At 45.1% G+C, this 23652-nt stretch overlaps 1 non-coding gene across 1 annotated transcript; it reads left to right on the top strand.

Annotated features, from left to right (window-relative positions):
* trnav-cac (transfer RNA valine (anticodon CAC)) lies at positions 1–73 on the top strand. Its single transcript has one exon. It is a non-coding gene; the product is annotated as a tRNA-Val (tRNA).
* The last annotated feature ends 23579 nt before the right edge of the window (positions 74–23652 follow it).

The following is a 23652-nucleotide window of genomic DNA, read 5'->3' as shown; positions in this document are numbered from 1 at the left end:
GTTTCCGTAGTGTAGTGGTTATCACGTTCGCCTCACACGCGAAAGGTCCCCGGTTCGAAACCGGGCGGAAACACAATTTTCAATTCTCATGTCCTTTATATTTTATGTAAGGATCAGATCCGCCAAGTAAAATATGGCGTATTTCTTTGTCTATTGGATCAGTAGTTCTCCTGTTTTTATGCCCCCAATTAATCATTATGTATAGTCGAGACATGAGCTTGAAAGGAGAATTTCCTGTGGGCACCTGTACATAGCAGATTCTGTAGTGTAGTGGTTATCAAGTTTGCTTTGGTATAGGTTTGCTCTTAACTTTTCCCAGACTCTATAGTTCTTATCACTGTGGCTGTAATATATTTATGGCCACAAGTGTGATTCTAGGGGAGCTGTTCCCCCCTGCAGAGAATAGTAAGGAGATCCAGTTTTCGCCTTCTGACAGTACAGAGTACAGTGTACGTTTTCCCTCTAAGAGTGATAAAACGTTAGTGGGGATTATTGTTCTATGTCATAAAATGGACACTTTTCAGTTGTTCATATGTCAAAATGAATGTCATGATAGTAGGCTTACAGTGGGTTTTGTTGTCTAGCATTGACCCCTGACATGACAATATGACCACATTTTTAGCTACTATATAATATTCATTGTGTTTTGCTGTGCACAGGAAAAAATGAAGAAGACCATCAACTTTTTCCCAGGCAGGATGAAGCTATCATTCAGGATCTTGTACACCAGGCCCCATGAAGACACACCGGCCCTTTCATGGATCCACTAAGATAATATGGTGAACATCAGCATGTTGTTAGTGTTGTTACCGTGAGCATGTTATGTTGACGTCATCATTTCATCAGAGCCAATTGCATGACTCTAAATGTTGGTTTTCCAGAAAGTATTTAAATGAAGAGATAACACAGGTCCAATGAGAGGGTTCCTTAATTCTTTATTTTTCAGGCATGAAAATTGATATATTTTGATTATTATTAAGATAAAAGACACCAACAGAGCTTGAAATTAACATGGTAACCCATCAAATGTGTTCAAGGTTTTAATCATCACGAGTCAAAGAAAAGCAATACAGAAACAGAAACAACGCTAAATCACAGCACATAATTCACTATATATATATATAGAGAGAGAGAGAGAGAGAGAGAGAGACTTCCTTCTGAAGAAAGAAAGAAAGAAAGAAAGAAAGAAAGAAAGAAAATAGATTATTGACACCATGTCCCAGTTCCATATACTGTAGCTATGCACTAATTAAACAGTAAACATGCCTACCACTACCTTAATTTAAAACCCATAACCAGTTAAAAAGAATGTGACCAAGACTTGAGCCTTGTTTTAGCAATGTTGCATTGTGGGAAAATGCAACACCCCACTGAGTGGTTTCTTGCATTGGAGGGACACGTCTGGGTTCTGTAAAAAAGACAAAACCTCAGATCAGATCAGTTTAGGACATTGGTGCAAGTCATGCTCCACCCCAATCCACTAAATTAAAACATATGTAAATGCAATTAATCAATTGATAATAAACAAATAAATCATAACAGAGAACAAATAGATATATAGATATGCAATATACAAGAAATGAGACCTGAAACATTTGTAATAACAATGCACATCAAGACATTATGTTGAAATTACATAACAACCAACCATTAATATCTGCCAGGCCATTTAAATCTTCTGAAAATTTAGCCTTGGCCAGGTGGTGAAGATCTGCCTTTGGTCTTTCTGGTCATTGTACGCATGTCAGGTCCGCCAGAAACTTCGGGCATTTCAGGTCCACCAGGTATTTTGGGAATTCCAGGTCTGCCAGGACATTTTAACCTCCCATTCCCTCCTTCACAAATCCCAACTGAGTGATTTGGAGTTCCTTTGCAGCAACACTTTCCTTTGCGACATTTTTTACCTTTGCAACAGCATTTAGCTTTGCAAGGACACCTAACTGTTTTGCAACAACATTTAGTTGTACAACAGCATCCTCCCATGCCATAGTTTGAGCCAGGTCGTTTAGGCTCAAGAGGCCTTTTGCCTTTTTTGCCACGCCATCTTGATCTTCTGAAATCCTTGCGTTGGCCAGGTGATGAAGATTTGTCTTTGGCCTTTCCAGTAATTTTATGTGTGTCAGGACCTTTGTCCATGTTAGACATTTTATGTTTGCTGGGACCTTTAGGCATGGCAGCCTTTGTATCTTTGCCGAGAACTTTTGGCATTTTAGGTCTGCCGCGACATTTTAGCTTCCCACCTCCTCCACAAATCACCACTGAGTGATTAGGATTTCTTTTGCAGCAACATTTTCCTTTGCAGCAACACTTTCCTTTGGAGCATCGTTTAACTTTGAAACAGCATTTAGCTTTGCAGGGACACCTAACTGTACAAGTTTTGCAAAAACTTTTAGTACTGTGGCATTCTTCAATACCGTAGTTTGAGCCAGCCTCTTCAGGCCCCAGATACCATTGATGTTTGCTAAACCATCTAAGTCTTTGGGAATATTTGCCTTTGACAGGCACTTCAGGTCTGACAGGACCTCCAGGACTGCGATACCATTGATTTTTGCGGAACCATCTATATCTTCGAGAATATTTGCCTTTGCCAGACATTTCAGGTCTGCCAGGACCTCCAGGCCTGTGATACAATTGTTGTTTGCGGAACCATCTATATCTTGGGGAATATTTGCCTTTGCCAGGCATTTCAGGTCTGCCAGGATCTCCAGGCCCGCGATACCATTGTTGTTTGCCGAACCATCTATATCTTCGGGAATATTTGCCTTTGCCAGGCATTTCAGGTCTGCCAGGACCTCCAAGCCTGCGATACCAGTGATGTTTGCCGAACCATCTATATCTTCGGGAATATTTGCCTTTGCCAGGCATTTCAGGTCTACCAGGACCTCCAGGCCCGCGATACGATTGTTGTTTGCGGAACCATCTATATCTTCGGAAATATTTGCCTTTGCCAGGGATTTCAGGTCTGCCAGGACCTCCAGGCCCGCGATGCCATTGTTGTTTGCGGAACCATCTATATCTTCGAGAATATTTGCCTTTGCCAGGCATTTCAGGTCTGCCAGGACCTCCAAGCCTGCGATACCAGTGATGTTTGCCGAACCATCTATATCTTCGGGAATATTTGCCTTTGCCAGGCATTTCAGGTCTGCCAGGACCTCCAAGCCTGCGATACCAGTGATGTTTGCCGAACCATCTATATCTTCGGGAATATTTGCCTTTGCCAGGCATTTCAGGTCTACCAGGACCTCCAGGCCCGCGATACGATTGTTGTTTGCGGAACCATCTATATCTTCGGAAATATTTGCCTTTGCCAGGGATTTCAGGTCTGCCAGGACCTCCAGGCCCGCGATGCCATTGTTGTTTGCGGAACCATCTATATCTTGGGGAATATTTGCCTTTGCCAGGCATTTCAGGTCTGCCAGGACCTCCAAGCCTGCGATACCAGTGATGTTTGCCGAACCATCTATATCTTCGGGAATATTTGCCTTTGCCAGGCATTTCAGGTCTGCCAGGACCTCCAAGCCTGCGATACCAGTGATGTTTGCCGAACCATCTATATCTTCGGGAATATTTGCCTTTGCCAGGCATTTCAGGTCTACCAGGACCTCCAGGCCCGCGATACGATTGTTGTTTGCGGAACCATCTATATCTTCGGAAATATTTGCCTTTGCCAGGGATTTCAGGTCTGCCAGGACCTCCAGGCCCGCGATGCCATTGTTGTTTGCGGAACCATCTATATCTTTGGGAATATTTGCCTTTGCCAGGCATTTCAGGTCTACCAGGACCTCCAGGCCAACTAGGCATTTCATCTTTCCCAGTACCTGCAGGCTTTCTAAGCCAGTCATCTTCCCCATGACTTCCAGGCATTTCATCTTTCCCAGTACCTTCAGGCTTTCTGGGCCAATCATCTTCCTCAAGACTTCCAGGCTTGCCAGGCTTTTCAGGTTTACCATGACCTCCAGGCCTGCTCCACTTTTCCTCTGTGCCAGGACCTCCGGGTCTGCCTGGCATTTCATCTTCGCCATGACTCCCAGCCCCGCTAGGCATTTCATCTTCGCCAGGACTGCTAGGTATTTCATCTCTGCCATGACTTACAGGCTTTCTAGGGCTTTCAGGTTTGCCATGACCTCCAGGCCTGCTCCACTTTTCCTCTGTGCCAGGACCTCCGGGTCTGCCTGGCATTTCATCTTCGCCATGACTTCCAGGCATGCTAGGCATATCGTCTTTGCCATGACTTTCAGGCTTGCCGGGCATCTCAGATCTGCCAGGACCTCCAGGTTGGCTAGGCAATTCTTCTACAGCAGGACCTCCAGGCTTGCCAGGCACACCAGGTATTTCATCGTTGCCAGAACCTCCAGGCCTTCTAGGCATTTCTTCTTTCCCAGGACCTTCAGGCTTGCCAGGCCTAAAAGGTCTGCCAGGACCCCCAGCCCCGCTTGGCATTTCATCTTTGCCATGACTTCCAGGCATGCCAGACATATCTTCTTTGCCAAGACTTTCAGGCTTGCCAGGCATCTCAGATCTGCCAGGACCTCCAGGTTGGCTAGGCAATTCTTCTACAGCAGGACCTCCAGGCTTGCCAGGCAAACTAGGTATGTCATCGCTGCCAGAACCTCCAGGCCTTCTAGGCATTTCTTCCTTTCCAGGACCTCCAGCCTTGCCAGGCACACCAGGTATTTCATCGTTGCCAGAACTTCCAGGCCTTCTAGGCATTTCTTCTTTCCCAGGACCTTCAGGCTTGCCAGGCCTTAAAGGTCTTCCAGAACCCCCAGCCCCGCTAGGCATTTCATCTTTGCCATGACTTCCAGGCATGCCAGACATATCTTCTTTGCCAAGACTTTCAGGCTTGCCAGGCATCTCAGATCTGCCAGGACCTCCAGGTTGGCTAGGCAATTCTTCTACAGCAGGACCTCCAGGCTTGCCAGGCAAACTAGGTATGTCATCGCTGCCAGAACCTCCAGGCCTTCTAGGCATTTCTTCCTTTCCAGGACCTCCAGGCTTGCCAGGCACACCAGGTATTTCATCGTTGCCAGAACTTCCAGGCCTTCTAGGCATTTCTTCTTTCCCAGGACCTTCAGGCTTGCCAGGCCTTAAAGGTCTTCCAGGACCCCCAGCCCCGCTAGGCATTTCATCTTCGCCAGGACTGCTAGGTATTTCATCTCTGCCATGACTTCCAGGCTTTCTAGGGCTTTCAGGTTTGCCATGACCTACAGGCCTGCTCCACTTTTCCTCTGTGCCAGGACCTCCGGGTCTGCCTGGCATTTCATCTTCGCCATGACTTCCAGGCATGCTAGGCATATCGTCTTTGCCATGACTTTCAGGCTTGCCGGGCATCTCAGATCTGCCAGGACCTCCAGGTTGGCTAGGCAATTCTTCTACAGCAGGACCTCCAGGCTTGCCAGGCAAACTAGGTATGTCATCGTTGCCAGAACTTCCAGGCCTTCTAGGCATTTCTTCTTTCCCAGGACCTTCAGGCTTGCCAGGCCTTAAAGGTCTTCCAGGACCCCCAGCCCCGCTAGGCATTTCATCTTCGCCAGGACTGCTAGGTATTTCATCTCTGCCATGACTTACAGGCTTTCTAGGGCTTTCAGGTTTGCCATGACCTCCAGGCCTGCTCCACTTTTCCTCTGTGCCAGGACCTCCGGGTCTGCCTGGCATTTCATCTTCGCCATGACTTCCAGGCATGCTAGGCATATCGTCTTTGCCATGACTTTCAGGCTTGCCGGGCATCTCAGATCTGCCAGGACCTCCAGGTTGGCTAGGCAATTCTTCTACAGCAGGACCTCCAGGCTTGCCAGGCAAACTAGGTATGTCATCGCTGCCAGAACCTCCAGGCCTTCTAGGCATTTCTTCCTTTCCAGGACCTCCAGGCTTGCCAGGCACACCAGGTATTTCATCGTTGCCAGAACTTCCAGGCCTTCTAGGCATTTCTTCTTTCCCAGGACCTTCAGGCTTGCCAGGCCTTAAAGGTCTTCCAGGACCCCCAGCCCCGCTAGGCATTTCATCTTCGCCAGGACTGCTAGGTATTTCATCTCTGCCATGACTTCCAGGCTTTCTAGGGCTTTCAGGTTTGCCATGACCTAGAGGCCTGCTCCACTTTTCCTCTGTGCCAGGACCTCCGGGTCTGCCTGGCATTTCATCTTCGCCATGACTTCCAGGCATGCTAGGCATATCGTCTTTGCCATGACTTTCAGGCTTGCCGGGCATCTCAGATCTGCCAGGACCTCCAGGTTGGCTAGGCAATTCTTCTACAGCAGGACCTCCAGGCTTGCCAGGCAAACTAGGTATGTCATCGTTGCCAGAACTTCCAGGCCTTCTAGGCATTTCTTCTTTCCCAGGACCTTCAGGCTTGCCAGGCCTTAAAGGTCTTCCAGGACCCCCAGCCCCGCTAGGCATTTCATCTTCGCCAGGACTGCTAGGTATTTCATCTCTGCCATGACTTACAGGCTTTCTAGGGCTTTCAGGTTTGCCATGACCTCCAGGCCTTCTCCACTTTTCCTCTGTGCCAGGACCTCCGGGTCTGCCTGGCATTTCATCTTCGCCATGACTTCCAGGCATGCTAGGCATATCGTCTTTGCCATGACTTTCAGGCTTGCCGGGCATCTCAGATCTGCCAGGACCTCCAGGTTGGCTAGGCAATTCTTCTACAGCAGGACCTCCAGGCTTGCCAGGCAAACTAGGTATGTCATCGCTGCCAGAACCTCCAGGCCTTCTAGGCATTTCTTCCTTTCCAGGACCTCCAGGCTTGCCAGGCACACCAGGTATTTCATCGTTGCCAGAACTTCCAGGCCTTCTAGGCATTTCTTCTTTCCCAGGACCTTCAGGCTTGCCAGGCCTTAAAGGTCTTCCAGGACCCCCAGCCCCGCTAGGCATTTCATCTTCGCCAGGACTGCTAGGTATTTCATCTCTGCCATGACTTCCAGGCTTTCTAGGGCTTTCAGGTTTGCCATGACCTACAGGCCTGCTCCACTTTTCCTCTGTGCCAGGACCTCCGGGTCTGCCTGGCATTTCATCTTCGCCATGACTTCCAGGCATGCTATGCATATCGTCTTTGCCATGACTTTCAGGCTTGCCGGGCATCTCAGATCTGCCAGGACCTCCAGGTTGGCTAGGCAATTCTTCTACAGCAGGACCTCCAGGCTTGCCAGGCAAACTAGGTATGTCATCGTTGCCAGAACTTCCAGGCCTTCTAGGCATTTCTTCTTTCCCAGGACCTTCAGGCTTGCCAGGCCTTAAAGGTCTTCCAGGACCCCCAGCCCCGCTAGGCATTTCATCTTCGCCAGGACTGCTAGGTATTTCATCTCTGCCATGACTTACAGGCTTTCTAGGGCTTTCAGGTTTGCCATGACCTCCAGGCCTGCTCCACTTTTCCTCTGTGCCAGGACCTCCGGGTCTGCCTGGCATTTCATCTTCGCCATGACTTCCAGGCATGCTAGGCATATCGTCTTTGCCATGACTTTCAGGCTTGCCGGGCATCTCAGATCTGCCAGGACCTCCAGGTTGGCTAGGCAATTCTTCTACAGCAGGACCTCCAGGCTTGCCAGGCAAACTAGGTATGTCATAGCTGCCAGAACCTCCAGGCCTTCTAGGCATTTCTTCCTTTCCAGGACCTCCAGGCTTGCCAGGCACACCAGGTATTTCATCGTTGCCAGAACTTCCAGGCCTTCTAGGCATTTCTTCTTTCCCAGGACCTTCAGGCTTGCCAGGCCTTAAAGGTCTTCCAGGACCCCCAGCCCCGCTAGGCATTTCATCTTCGCCAGGACTGCTAGGTATTTCATCTCTGCCATGACTTCCAGGCTTTCTAGGGCTTTCAGGTTTGCCATGACCTAGAGGCCTGCTCCACTTTTCCTCTGTGCCAGGACCTCCGGGTCTGCCTGGCATTTCATCTTCGCCATGACTTCCAGGCATGCTAGGCATATCGTCTTTGCCATGACTTTCAGGCTTGCCGGGCATCTCAGATCTGCCAGGACCTCCAGGTTGGCTAGGCAATTCTTCTACAGCAGGACCTCCAGGCTTGCCAGGCACACCAGGTATTTCATCGTTGCCAGAACCTCCAGGCCTTCTAGGCATTTCTTCTTTCCCAGGACCTTCAGGCTTGCCAGGCCTTAAAGGTCTGCCAGGACCCCCAGCCCCGCTTGGCATTTCATCTCTGCCATGACTTCCAGGCTTTCTAGGGCTTTCAGGTTTGCCATGACCTACAGGCCTGCTCCACTTTTCCTCTGTGCCAGGACCTCCGGGTCTGCCTGGCATTTCATCTTCGCCATGACTTCCAGGCATGCTAGGCATATCGTCTTTGCCATGACTTTCAGGCTTGCCGGGCATCTCAGATCTGCCAGGACCTCCAGGTTGGCTAGGCAATTCTTCTACAGCAGGACCTCCAGGCTTGCCAGGCAAACTAGGTATGTCATCGTTGCCAGAACCTCCAGGCCTTCTAGGCATTTCTTCCTTTCCAGGACCTCCAGGCTTGCCAGGCACACCAGGTATTTCATCGTTGCCAGAACTTCCAGGCCTTCTAGGCATTTCTTCTTTCCCAGGACCTTCAGGCTTGCCAGGCCTTAAAGGTCTTCCAGGACCCCCAGCCCCGCTAGGCATTTCATCTTCGCCAGGACTGCTAGGTATTTCATCTCTGCCATGACTTACAGGCTTTCTAGGGCTTTCAGGTTTGCCATGACCTACAGGCCTGCTCCACTTTTCCTCTGTGCCAGGACCTCCGGGTCTGCCTGGCATTTCATCTTCGCCATGACTTCCAGGCATGCTAGGCATATCGTCTTTGCCATGACTTTCAGGCTTGCCGGGCATCTCAGATCTGCCAGGACCTCCAGGTTGGCTAGGCAATTCTTCTACAGCAGGACCTCCAGGCTTGCCAGGCAAACTAGGTATGTCATCGTTGCCAGAACCTCCAGGCCTTCTAGGCATTTCTTCCTTTCCAGGACCTCCAGGCTTGCCAGGCACACCAGGTATTTCATCGTTGCCAGAACTTCCAGGCCTTCTAGGCATTTCTTCTTTCCCAGGACCTTCAGGCTTGCCAGGCCTTAAAGGTCTTCCAGGACCCCCAGCCCCGCTAGGCATTTCATCTTCACCAGGACTGCTAGGTATTTCATCTCTGCCATGACTTCCAGGCTTTCTAGGGCTTTCAGGTTTGCCATGACCTACAGGCCTGCTCCACTTTTCCTCTGTGCCAGGACCTCCGGGTCTGCCTGGCATTTCATCTTCGCCATGACTTCCAGGCATGCTAGGCATATCGTCTTTGCCATGACTTTCAGGCTTGCCGGGCATCTCAGATCTGCCAGGACCTCCAGGTTGGCTAGGCAATTCTTCTACAGCAGGACCTCCAGGCTTGCCAGGCAAACTAGGTATGTCATCGTTGCCAGAACTTCCAGGCCTTCTAGGCATTTCTTCTTTCCCAGGACCTTCAGGCTTGCCAGGCCTTAAAGGTTTTCCAGGACCCCCAGCCCCGCTAGGCATTTCATATTCGCCAGGACTGCTAGGTATTTCATCTCTGCCATGACTTACAGGCTTTCTAGGGCTTTCAGGTTTGCTATGACCTCCAGGCCTGCTCCACTTTTCCTCTGTGCCAGGACCTCCGGGTCTGCCTGGCATTTCATCTTCGCCATGACTTCCAGGCATGCTAGGCATATCGTCTTTGCCATGACTTTCAGGCTTGCCGGGCATCTCAGATCTGCCAGGACCTCCAGGTTGGCTAGGCAATTCTTCTACAGCAGGACCTCCAGGCTTGCCAGGCAAACTAGGTATGTCATCGCTGCCAGAACCTCCAGGCCTTCTAGGCATTTCTTCCTTTCCAGGACCTCCAGGCTTGCCAGGCACACCAGGTATTTCATCGTTGCCAGAACTTCCAGGCCTTCTAGGCATTTCTTCTTTCCCAGGACCTTCAGGCTTGCCAGGCCTTAAAGGTCTTCCAGGACCCCCAGCCCCGCTAGGCATTTCATCTTCGCCAGGACTGCTAGGTATTTCATCTCTGCCATGACTTACAGGCTTTCTAGGGCTTTCAGGTTTGCCATGACCTAGAGGCCTGCTCCACTTTTCCTCTGTGCCAGGACCTCCGGGTCTGCCTGGCATTTCATCTTCGCCATGACTTCCAGGCATGCTAGGCATATCGTCTTTGCCATGACTTTCAGGCTTGCCGGGCATCTCAGATCTGCCAGGACCTCCAGGTTGGCTAGGCAATTCTTCTACAGCAGCACCTCCAGGCTTGCCAGGCAAACTAGGTATGTCATCGTTGCCAGAACCTCCAGGCCTTCTAGGCATTTCTTCCTTTCCAGGACCTCCAGGCTTGCCAGGCACACCAGGTATTTCATCGTTGCCAAAACTTCCAGGCCTTCTAGGCATTTCTTCTTTCCCAGGACCTTCAGGCTTGCCAGGCCTTAAAGGTCTTCCAGGACCCCCAGCCCCGCTAGGCATTTCATCTTCGCCAGGACTGCTAGGTATTTCATCTCTGCCATGACTTCCAGGCTTTCTAGGGCTTTCAGGTTTGCCATGACCTACAGGCCTGCTCCACTTTTCCTCTGTGCCAGGACCTCCGGGTCTGCCTGGCATTTCATCTTCGCCATGACTTCCAGGCATGCTAGGCATATCGTCTTTGCCATGACTTTCAGGCTTGCCGGGCATCTCAGATCTGCCAGGACCTCCAGGTTGGCTAGGCAATTCTTCTACAGCAGGACCTCCAGGCTTGCCAGGCAAACTAGGTATGTCATCGTTGCCAGAACCTCCAGGCCTTCTAGGCATTTCTTCCTTTCCAGGACCTCCAGGCTTGCCAGGCACACCAGGTATTTCATCGTTGCCAGAACTTCCAGGCCTTCTAGGCATTTCTTCTTTCCCAGGACCTTCAGGCTTGCCAGGCCTTAAAGGTTTTCCAGGACCCCCAGCCCCGCTAGGCATTTCATCTTCGCCAGGACTGCTAGGTATTTCATCTCTGCCATGACTTACAGGCTTTCTAGGGCTTTCAGGTTTGCCATGACCTCCAGGCCTGCTCCACTTTTCCTCTGTGCCAGGACCTCCGGGTCTGCCTGGCATTTCATCTTCGCCATGACTTTCAGGCATGCTAGGCATATCGTCTTTGCCATGACTTTCAGGCTTGCCGGGCATCTCAGATCTGCCAGGACCTCCAGGTTGGCTAGGCAATTCTTCTACAGCAGGACCTCCAGGCTTGCCAGGCAAACTAGGTATGTCATCGTTGCCAGAACCTCCAGGCCTTCTAGGCATTTCTTCCTTTCCAGGACCTCCAGGCTTGCCAGGCACACCAGGTATTTCATCGTTGCCATAACTTCCAGGCCTTCTAGGCATTTCTTCTTTCCCAGGACCTTCAGGCTTGCCAGGCCTTAAAGGTTTTCCAGGACCCCCAGCCCCGCTAGGCATTTCATCTTCGCCAGGACTGCTAGGTATTTCATCTCTGCCATGACTTACAGGCTTTCTAGGGCTTTCAGGTTTGCCATGACCTCCAGGCCTGCTCCACTTTTCCTCTGTGCCAGGACCTCCGGGTCTGCCTGGCATTTCATCTTCGCCATGACTTCCAGGCATGCTAGGCATATCGTCTTTGCCATGACTTTCAGGCTTGCCGGGCATCTCAGATCTGCCAGGACCTCCAGGTTGGCTAGGCAATTCTTCTACAGCAGGACCTCCAGGCTTGCCAGGCAAACTAGGTATGTCATCGTTGCCAGAACCTCCAGGCCTTCTAGGCATTTCTTCCTTTCCAGGACCTCCAGGCTTGCCAGGCACACCAGGTATTTCATCGTTGCCAGAACTTCCAGGCCTTCTAGGCATTTCTTCTTTCCCAGGACCTTCAGGCTTGCCAGGCCTTAAAGGTCTTCCAGGACCCCCAGCCCCGCTTGGCATTTCATCTTCGCCAGGACTGCTAGGTATTTCATCTCTGCCATGACTTACAGGCTTTCTAGGGCTTTCAGGTTTGCCATGACCTCCAGGCCTGCTCCACTTTTCCTCTGTGCCAGGACCTCCGGGTCTGCCTGGCATTTCATCTTCGCCATGACTTCCAGGCATACTAGGCATATCGTCTTTGCCATGACTTTCAGGCTTGCCGGGCATCTCAGATCTGCCAGGACCTCCAGGTTGGCTAGGCAATTCTTCTACAGCAGGACCTCCAGGCTTGCCAGGCAAACTAGGTATGTCATCGTTGCCAGAACCTCCAGGCCTTCTAGGCATTTCTTCCTTTCCAGGACCTCCAGGCTTGCCAGGCACACCAGGTATTTCATCGTTGCCAGAACTTCCAGGCCTTCTAGGCATTTCTTCTTTCCCAGGACCTTCAGGCTTGCCAGGCCTTAAAGGTCTTCCAGGACCCCCAGCCCCGCTAGGCATTTCATCTTCGCCAGGACTGCTAGGTATTTCATCTCTGCCATGACTTACAGGCTTTCTAGGGCTTTCAGGTTTGCCATGACCTACAGGCCTGCTCCACTTTTCCTCTGTGCCAGGACCTCCGGGTCTGCCTGGCATTTCATCTTCGCCATGACTTCCAGGCATGCTAGGCATATCGTCTTTGCCATGACTTTCAGGCTTGCCGGGCATCTCAGATCTGCCAGGACCTCCAGGTTGGCTAGGCAATTCTTCTACAGCAGGACCTCCAGGCTTGCCAGGCAAACTAGGTATGTCATCGTTGCCAGAACCTCCAGGCCTTCTAGGCATTTCTTCCTTTCCAGGACCTCCAGGCTTGCCAGGCACACCAGGTATTTCATCGTTGCCAGAACTTCCAGGCCTTCTAGGCATTTCTTCTTTCCCAGGACCTTCAGGCTTGCCAGGCCTTAAAGGTCTTCCAGGACCCCCAGCCCCGCTAGGCATTTCATCTTCGCCAGGACTGCTAGGTATTTCATCTCTGCCATGACTTACAGGCTTTCTAGGGCTTTCAGGTTTGCCATGACCTCCAGGCCTGCTCCACTTTTCCTCTGTGCCAGGACCTCCGGGTCTGCCTGGCATTTCATCTTCGCCATGACTTCCAGGCATGCTAGGCATATCGTCTTTGCCATGACCTTCAGGCCTGCTCCACTTTTCCTCTGTGCCAGGACCTCTAGGCATGTTATCATGTTTACTAGGTTTTGGACAAATTAAATGTATTATTTGTATACCACATCTCTTTGTTGAAGGAGTTATTGGTTGTGAGTGAGGCACAGGAGGCACGGGTATTTGGATTTGTACTGGAGACTCAGTTTGTGACAGATATCTTGGTGCTTTAGGTGATTTCCATCGTCTTGCAGACTTAATTTGGTCTCTGTTAGGAGGTGATGCTTCTCTAAAACTGAAGAGGGAGATGGAGAGATTGGTTATTACTTCAGAATGTCCAGTGTACCACACCCTCTACACCTCAGGGAGAGCAACAGAGGAGTCATCCCAATTCCAGGATGGACAGACATGCGATAGGGGTTTCTTTGCACAGTCCTTCAGTGTCATAAACTCTTGGGGCGAGGCCTCTGAACCCAGTCTACAAGGGTGTTTCAACTACAGCTCAATACAGCCCCCGGAATGAGGTGGGTCTCACTCGCCTAAACGCCTCTAATTTGAATATGAGCTGTCCTGAGCATACTTTTGTCTGGACTTTTTTTTTCTTTCCTTTTTTCAGTGTGGCCACAGGGCCGTTTTTCTCTCCTGACAAAAGCCTGGTTGCTGATTGGATAGAACGCTAAGCGAGATGTGACGTAGTAGATTCCACAACAACACGCGCCATTTGTAAAAGCCAGCCAAGCAGTTTTGCCAACTTAACAAATTTGTTGCTATAGTTAGCAACTTTTCAGACCCCCTTAACGATTATTTTCCACAAAGCGACCTGCGACAAATCCAGCCACTTTTTCCGGTCTTATTGGAGACTTTTGGAGACTCATTCTTACTCTCTCTTCTTAACGAACCAAGGAGGTCGGCGGCTCATTAAGAAGAGTAAGAACGAGTAGAATCGGCCTCCAACAGCAGTCTCTCCCAGCTACAGTCACAGAGCCGGAGGGGATATTAACCCCTTAGCGTCCAGTCTGCAAATTGCTAATAGGCTAACATTTAGCTCTGTAGCAGTAGCAGCTGCTGACATTGTGCATAGTTAGTGACGGCGGCCACAGTTGCGTCTCCTGTGTTTAATCCGTTGCGTATGTGATCACGGATCACAGTCGAAACTGTCGCTAAGCGATTACGCGACGATCGAAAACTATATGTCACGTCATGTCTGGGGGCCTTTTTGTAATGGAGACACGCAGAGTGAGCGGACATTTGAGAGGGCGTGGCCTGAGACTTTCCCGGTGGCCACTCTTACCTCTAAAGGAAACACGGCTTATATTAAGGCATGATATTAAACGAACGTTTGATGAATCACATGTGAACCCTGTCTCAAGACAATATAAACACTTTCTACATTTGTTTTGGCAAATGAGGGCCATTGAGTCTTATTTTCGTCTACCTATTAAGCTTTGTTAACCGATGTTTTGCTGCTATAATTTGCTGAGAAAGAACTACCATTAAAGAGTAACTACACCCCAGAGTTTTGGACAGAGCTATTTCAAATGTCTTGAGTCGAAACAAAGAAAATGTGTGGATAAATATTGAGAGGTGAAAACTAAAGGAAAATAGTAAAAGGAGATAAAAGAGGAGACGGAGTGTCTCTTAATGTCCGACCTCTCTTTGCTGCCATCTCCTTCATGTAGTACGACATAATCTTCATATGGAATTCCTCGAAATCTGAATCTTCCACATTCTTTCTCTTCAGATTCTTCTGATGATGATGATGATGATGATGATGATGATGATGATGACGACGATGATGATGACTCAGAGAAAACTTGACAGAGGAGGAACAGAAACATGAGTCAAACTTTTTGGGACTCAATCTTTCAATCAATCAACTATCACTCCAACAACAATTTAGCCCCTGAGGGAAAAGGCCAATATTGTTTTGGCTCCAGTGTCCCCTGGTCTATCTGGAGTCAAGACTTCCTCTTCTGTGCCCCGGTCATTGTTTACGTCTAATTAGCAACTTGAGATGAGAGAACGAAGTTGGGGTTGAGAGACAATGTCTACAACCAGATTGTTTCTCTGCATGCACATGTATTGTAAAAAAGCTTAATCGAACGGCCAATGCCTCTTTTTCTCTGCACATCGACTGTTACCTGCAACGAGATCAGTCAATGCCACTCAGACTACAAAAGTTTTATTTAAGGTCATTGTTGTTATTGAAAAGACATTTCTATTTTGGGGGGATTCTAGTGTGTTTCAGTGTAAAAAACAAGATTATCTGCACTGAAATTTGCAGGCTCTCAAAGACCCAAAAGGTCTTCAACAAGCAAAAGACACTCTAAGTCAGCGGTGAGAATTAATTTTCACAAGGGGCCACATGAGATACTGTGAAGGTTGCAGAGGAAAAACTCTCAACAAAATTCTGCTCAATATTAATGTCATCGCTTTATAAAATAAAAATTAGTAAATTCTATGGTTTTGAGCTGCTACTGGTAAGAATACATGTTATGATCAGACTATGTTAATGTGGAGTAATTTAAATATAGCAGTAAAAAATAGCAAAAACTCCAATCATTATCTCACTTTTCCATTCATTTAAAACACAACATATGTGGTTTTTTATGCAAGGTAACAAGGTAACTCAGTGTTTTGTGGAACAAATTTCTGTGCAGGTGCCTATGCATGCACGATTGCACGCACATGCATAAATCACCTTCAAAGTAAAAGCAACATGGTTGTATTGATCTCTAATTTCTGGGTAACCTCACGCAGGCCGGACAGGGACAGCCAACGGGCCGGATGTGGCCCCCACACCACCTAATGCCCTGGTCTGCTCTAAGGAGTTTACTGTTAATTAAAAAAACAGGTGGCCCTTGCTAACCAGGCTAGCTAGCTAGCATAAGGGTTTGGTGATGACGTAACATAATTCTGGCTCCCGATCCATTCTGCCATGTACAAGTTGCAAAAAAAAACCCAATATGGTGACAGAGTTCAAACGAAGAAAGTGAAACACAAAATCCTGCAAACCAATGGGCAAAATGAAGGGGACTACTTCCACTATATCTATGGACCTGACTTTTTCCTATTGGTTTGTTCCAAGTCACATCACTTTTAAGGTCCCGGCGGTCAGAACAAAAAACATGGCGGACAGTTCTCTCATTTTTAGTGAAAAAAATCAATATTTTGACTTAGTTTCTGCATATCCGTGTCAGTTTCACGGAAATTTGAGTGATTCCGTGGCTATTCCACAGATTTGAGTGAGACCAGGTTGCTGCCCTGCCATCGCCATCGACCACAGAGCCCAACATCATGATTTATCATCATGATTCACCCAACACTGACACATACACATGCGTGGGTTGTGCACTGGCATTATTCAATGTTGCACAGACTGATTTTGCAAGTGCAACTGAAGGTGCACACTGGAGCTGTCACATCATCGTAGAGGGGAAGTTGTTCAAACTAATTCAAGCTTTTAAGAATGTGATTATTTTTTACAGTCTATGTAATGAACACATTTCTAGTGAAAGAATGGATAAGATGACAGACATCGTTTTTTTTTTTTATTGGTTATAGTGGGTTTTGTGCTCGTATGATTTGAGTACTTTGAATAACCCAAGCTGACGATATCATCCCTGTCATATGCCAGTTTGGTAGGCACTGACCAACCTTCGTTCCCACAATATCAATAATATATACACACACACACACACACACACACACACACAGTAAATTTTGTTCTTACCTGATGCTATGAGTCTGATGGCAAGCACTGAAAAACACAGACACAGTTTTCTTTTGAGCTTAAACACACTAATAACTCTTAATAACTGTGACACTAATGCAGAACTCATTTTACTCTACACAAGGATCAATGCACACAAAAAAGATTTTAAAAAGATTATATAAATTAGAACATGATTGTTTGGAAATGTACAGGTTTTTTTTTATTTTGCCATAGTTTAAGCCTAAAAGTAAATCTAGACAAAATCAATTAGGGATGCAATAAATAATCCATTAATTGATTAGTTGATTGACAGAAAAATAATTGTTGCTGGTTTTAACTCGGTGTACAGACTGAAATAAGACATTTCTACATATCTCTATGGGGTTTGGGACATTGTGATTGGAATTTTCATCGCAATTTGCTCACTATTATGGACATAAGAAATTATTAAATAACAAAGACAAACTTCAGTAAAAGAACAGCAATGCACAGAGCCATGACAGCTTGGAACCTACTTCCCAAACATTTTGAACAAACCAGTAGCACAAAAGACTTTACATTATTATTGAAAATTATTATTGAAAAAACATCTCTCAAATGAATACATATACTAATTATGAAATTGTTATTAATAAATGAGCTCCATTAAAGATATAGAATAACATGGTTTAGTAAAGAATACTAACTACTATGTAATAAACACAGCTACATAGTGTTAAATTACATATAACATCTAGCTTTAAGTAATGGATATTAAATGTAAAGAGGAAATAACATCTCCTAAATGTATATATATATATATATATATATATATATATAAATGATTAATATAAAAAATATAGAATAATATGTTAGTAAGGTTTATTAACTACTACGTAATGAATATAGCTATAGTGTATTAAATGTATAAAATGTAAAGAATGTATAAAAGATCCTGATTTTGAAGCTTTGCTATCTTTTATATTCTTGGTTTTCTGTTTGTTTTTCTTTTTAACAATTTAAAAATAATAATAATAATAATAATAATAATAATAATAATAATAATATTATTGGTAATGAAGAGGAAAAAAATCAGTTGCAGACACTAAAATAATACAAAAAAAATCTTAAAATGTATTTTCACCAAGTAAAACAGTCCCTGGGAGGACACAATCGTACACTGTAAAACTTTTTACGGTAAAACTACAGTAAATTACTGGCAGCACCTCTACTGTATTATAGAAATACAGGTCCGCTTACTGAAAAAAAAATAGCTTGGGGTTTAAATGTTTAACTTTAAATTATGTTACAACTAATCCATTTAAACTCGATATTAAGACAAAAAAGAAATAAAATAAAACTTGTCTACTTTTCGAAAATAATGGCTTTATTTTCCTGACATGCTCAGCTGAAAACAGTACATTCCTGTAAAAAATATAATTTTCACAGTTGGAATGCCTGAGCAATCATGATAACTCCCAGAATGCATTGTTTTCACAGCAATATACTGTACAATCATAATACAGCAAGTTACTATTAGAATTTGACTGTAATTTTACAGCAAAGTATTTTAGTTTTCATTTAATCAAGCTGTAAAGTGGACTAAACTTCCCTTTAAACATTTTAGGTGGTATTCTGGTTCCAGAGTTTTAAGAGAGAATGCATCAGTAAAATCAGCAGTAAAAACACTGCATGTCAGTTCCTAATTTAATTACCTGTTTTTAGCATTTAAATCTGGAAAACAGAGATTAGAAAAATGTCTCTATATTTATGTCTTATCACAAACGGTGAACAAATCAGACTACTCACAGGCCAGCAGAGTGAACTTGAGTGTAACCATGCAGGCAGGTCTGCAGTTGGCTCTGCAGCCAGCTCGTCACGGCACTCAGCGCTTCTAAACGACCTCCAGAGATCCTGAAGAAAGTGGTGTCTCTTCAGAGTCAACTCAACCATTTATACACTGACAACGGTCACTGACACAGGCTGTTTGAATAAGAACACACCTTGCTGGCTGAATGATTGAGATCAAACAATTAACATTTAAATCTTATTTTAATGATATAATTGTATTTCATTTAAATATTTAAAAGGCTCACTTCAGAGTGTTACTGCAGAGGCGGTGGATGATTCATTGGTAGAAACTGAATTAATCCTTATGCCTCAAGGTATACACTTTACAAACATCACACAGGCCCATACTTTGTTAAAACAGCAACTTTTACCACTTTTATCAAAAGTCAAAGCCAGGATTATTGAAACATAAGGAAAAAACCTTCAGGCCCGATCATAGCAGCTCAGGGCAGCTTTTGTAATTGTTTTCAATGTGAGGGAAGCCTACAACTTGCAATACGGTGCACTTGAAATGTTGGAGTGGCTTGCTCGGAATCGCACTGTACCCGGAGAGAAGAAGAGGTTTAACTGGAGCAAAGAAGATGTTAAATCGGAGCGAATGTCTGTCAAATATCTATTGAATATCCAACTTAAAACTACACTGCGTTGAAATCCAGTGTAACCAACTATGTCATATGTCATAATGGTCCAAAGTTCGGATACATATTAGGGAGGAAAAAACGAACATAGCCTCTGACCTCAATATATATGAATGAAAATGGGTTCTATGGGCATGTATCAACTTTATGCTACAGTTTTTCTCAGTCCCTTTTGGTGCATTTCTCACATCAATATTAACATTTAGCACAACAGTTAGTTCAACCTCCACAACATTTAGTCATTTGTGCTCATCATAGTAGCAGTTTCTCCTTACAACACATTACAAATGCATTTGGAAATGATGAAATCAAATGATTTCATACAACTCTGCTGTTTTATAACATTATTATTTGCTTATGTCATGTCAGTCAAAATTAACTATACTTGTGAAGGCTGATCATTCCATATCAAACAAATAGCCCTCATTTCATTGCTTGCTTGCTTTCATACACATGTTGAACTAGTTGTCAAAATCTGTCAAGCAAATTGTATAAATTTTTTCTAAATCTTTTTTTTTTTCTTTTTTTCTGAAAATGTCTCCTAAATTGAACAATTTCTCTCAGGTGAACCTCAGCTTTCACTGCAGAGGGTGGATTCACCACTCGAGGAGATACTTTCCTCGCTGCATTGCCAGAGATGATATTGTCTGTGATGTAGATGAAACTATGTGGCCAGACAGAGAGGAACACCTGGATGTGCATGAATGATTTACAGTACTATGTATGTTGTATGTTCAGCTCAATGATGTACTGCAATATTGTTTACAGTTGTGCACAGCTCTACCCAAAGGGACTTTATGTTCGTTGTAAATAAGGTTTTTTTTTTTTCTTTTGCACAATGCTGTAAACAAATAAGAAACGCAAAGAGCATTTTCAGGTAGCGTCACCAAGATCTGACTTTTTAGCATTGAAAACATTTCCAGAGTAAACTGTCATAATGAAAACATGACAGAGACATTTGACTATATGTTCATAAACATGGTGTCAGGACTTTTCATCTTGATGTCAATTACACTTTCATTGACATGAATACTTGCTGCTGAGGAATGAGCTATCCATTTAGAGCAAGTGACACACTTTTACAGGTTATCAACTAGGTTTTGCAGTTTGTACTGTTTTGAGAACTGTTGTGTAAATCAGTAGTTCTCAACCTTTTTGAGTCCCGACCCCCAATTTAACATGCATGTTGTCCGCGACCCCCGTTCACAGAATCACGCACAGTTCAGATCACCCAAAAAAGAAACAAAATGACCAAAAAAGGGAGCCAAAATGACCAAAAAAGACACAAATTGACCACAAAATGATCAAAAAAGACATAAAATGACAAGAAAAGACACAAAATGACCAAAAAAAGACACAAAATGGCCAAAAAAGAAGACACAAATTGACCAAAAAAGACACAAAATGACCAAAAAAGACACAAAATGACTAAATAAAGACACAAATTGACCAAAAAAGACACAAATTGACCAAAAAAGACACAAAATGACCAAAAAAAGACACAAAATGACTACAAAAGACACAAAATGACCAAAAAAAAGGAAACAAAATGACCAAAAAATACACAAATTGACCACAAAATGACCAAAAAAGACACAAAATGACCAAAAAAGACAGAAAATGACAAAAAAAAACAACCACAAAATGACAAAAATAAGACATGAAATGACCAAAAAGACTAAAACACATTAACACGAGACTTCCGGTATGGCGGCGCACTAGATGGACGCACACTTCCCTCCTCCGTAAATCTATGCTAAGATAACCAGCGTAAAACAAACTTTTGATATTAAACTCTAACAGTATCCGCGCTTAAGACCTTCCTATGTCGTCTGCACCAGGCAAATCGGGTAAGGGACGTGGTAAACCCTCACAACCCCAAATTGTTTTCGGACAAACTAAACAAAGTGGAGAAGCTAAAGCTAATGCTAGCGCAATGTCCGACGAGTCAGTTAGCGCCGAAGAAGAAGGATCAAGCCACGCTCCGGTTCTCGAGGCTATCAAAGACTTGAAAACCGACTTTTCCAACAGATTGGACGGAGTATTGGCTGCAATTGAGGGAATGAGAAACGAGGTCGGCGAATGCAAGGAGCGTATTGTAAACGCCGAGACGCGTATTTCGGACACCGAGGACACGGTTGACAGCCTGCAAGCTAAAGTCCAGAGTCTCGAAAGGAAAAACAGGGATATGGAGGATAAAGTAATGGACTTGGAATCAAGGGCCAGGAGGGTTAACCTGAGACTGGTGAATCTACCGGAGAAGGCAGAGGGAGCCGATGCTTGCTCCTTTCTGGAAACCTGGATCCCGCAGACGCTAGACATCCCTCTGCTGAAGTCAAAGCCGTTCCTGGAAAGGGCTCACCGAATCGGTCACCCGAGAAATGACCCAAACCCCCCCCCCAAGAACACTTATCATGAAGTTCCTGAGCGACAGAGATAAGGCAATGGTGGTGAAAGCGACCAAAATCAAAAAGCAAATACTCTACGGGGACAAACCGGTACGATTTTACCCGGACATGGCGGCCGGGATACACAAGAAACAGAAGGAATTCGACTCCGTGAGACAGCAGCTCCGCAGCATGGGGATAAGACACGGCATGCTTCTCCCCGCCAGGCTCCTGGTGACTTACAAGGATAAAACAATGACTTTTGATAAACCGGAGGACGCAGAGACTTTCGTTAGGCGGATACGAGAGGAGCCAAGACGGGATGAATAACGGTATGGATAGAGTTGGCAAAATAATTAAGCGTCTCGCTTGGCAGCTAATATCTGGGGTTACTGTGAACTGAATATTGAACTATACCCATACTGAACTCCTGTACAATCCTCCGTTAGATTTATTTAGGGGTTAAAGACGCTGGTGATCACTAGTTCAGTGAGTCGGAGAGACTCCACCATGTAACTGTAACTCTGAACTATATATGAACACAAAGGTGTTATCTGGTAACTGTGATTCTGCAGACATGGAACTTCACTATATAGTTGAGAAGATTTGTAACATCAACGGATTAATATGCTATGACCCCCCCCCCTTTTTTTTTTTTCTTTTTTTTTTTTTCCCCTTTTTTTTTTTAATTTCATTTTATCTTGGGGGATTTATTTAAATTTTGTTTATCAGGAGGACACTTTGAGTTATAGATACATTTTAATAGAGTAAAAAGTACAGGAGATTCCTAATATTTAATTTACCTGTATGAATATATTTGGTATACCAGCATATTCTTGGCAGAACAACTATTATTATTCTTTATTTTATTTTATTTAAAATAAATAAATAAATTTAAAAAAGCTAACAATGGAGGGAGTGTTTAAGTCTAGGATAAGATAAGATCAACAACGTTGGACCATTCCTCAATAAGTGTGGACTGGTCACTTGCACTACCGGAGTGTGTAGTAGGGAGAAGGGGAAACTGGCTTTTAGGCCAGGGGGTGTGTGTTCAGAGGTTGATGCAGTTAGAAGCATCTGTGTTATTTGTAATGTTTCGGTTGTTTAAAGGTACATTTCTATGTACTAGCATGAGAAGTCTATCTGTAAAGAGCAGCTATGACCAATGTTTTAGAAATTAAGATGACATCGTGGAACTGTAGAGGGTTGCAAAAACTTAAAAAGGTTAAACAAGTGATGGGAAGGTTAAAAGATCTGCAGTCCAAAATCATTTTTCTCCAAGAAACACACCTTACTGGAAAAGAGGACTTAAAGATTAAGAGGAGGTGGCGAGGCGAGGTACTTTCGGCACCATTTACCTCCCAAGCGAGAGGGGTTATGACTCTAATACACAAATCCATCCCCTTTAATGTTCAAAAGGTAATTGCAGATAAGATGGGAAGATATTTGATTGTTCAGGGTACCCTCTATACGGAACTTCTAAATTTAGTTAATATTTACGCTCCAAATAAGGATGAACCATGTTTTTTTAATAACTTATTCTGCACGCTGTCATCACTTAGTGGTCACTATATTTTAGCTGGAGACTACAACTGTACTCTCAACCCTAGTATAGATAGATCATCACACTTGGAAGAATCACACAGCCAGAGTAGGGAAACCATTCTTCAGTTTGCTAAGGAATTAAATCTTAAGGATATATGGAGAGACAGGAACCCTGGGGTATCAACATATTCATGTTTTTCAAGCACTCACAAATCATATTCACGAATAGACTACTTTTTAATCTCAGCAAGTCTATCTTATAAAGTGAAGCATTGTGATTACGGCAGCGTTCTTATCTCAGACCATGCCCCAGCCAGTCTGGTCTATATGGATCCAAGGCTGGTACAAGATCCCCCCAAATGGAAATTTCAACAAAAATGGCTAAAGGACAAAGAACTACTGGCGTATCTTGACAAACAAATTACTGATTACTTTGAGCTCAATACTTCTGAAACATCCCCGTGTATTAGATGGGAAGCATTCAAAGCCTTCATCAGAGGTCAAATAATCGGATTCACAAGCTCAAAGTCTAAGAAGGCCAAACAAAAGCTGAAACTACTGGAATCAAAAATTAAAG

The sequence above is a fragment of the Centropristis striata genome, chromosome 15 (genome assembly GCF_030273125.1).
Source record: "Centropristis striata isolate RG_2023a ecotype Rhode Island chromosome 15, C.striata_1.0, whole genome shotgun sequence".
NCBI lineage: Eukaryota > Metazoa > Chordata > Actinopteri > Perciformes > Serranidae > Centropristis > Centropristis striata.
This window is presented reverse-complemented; position numbering and strand designations above follow the sequence as displayed.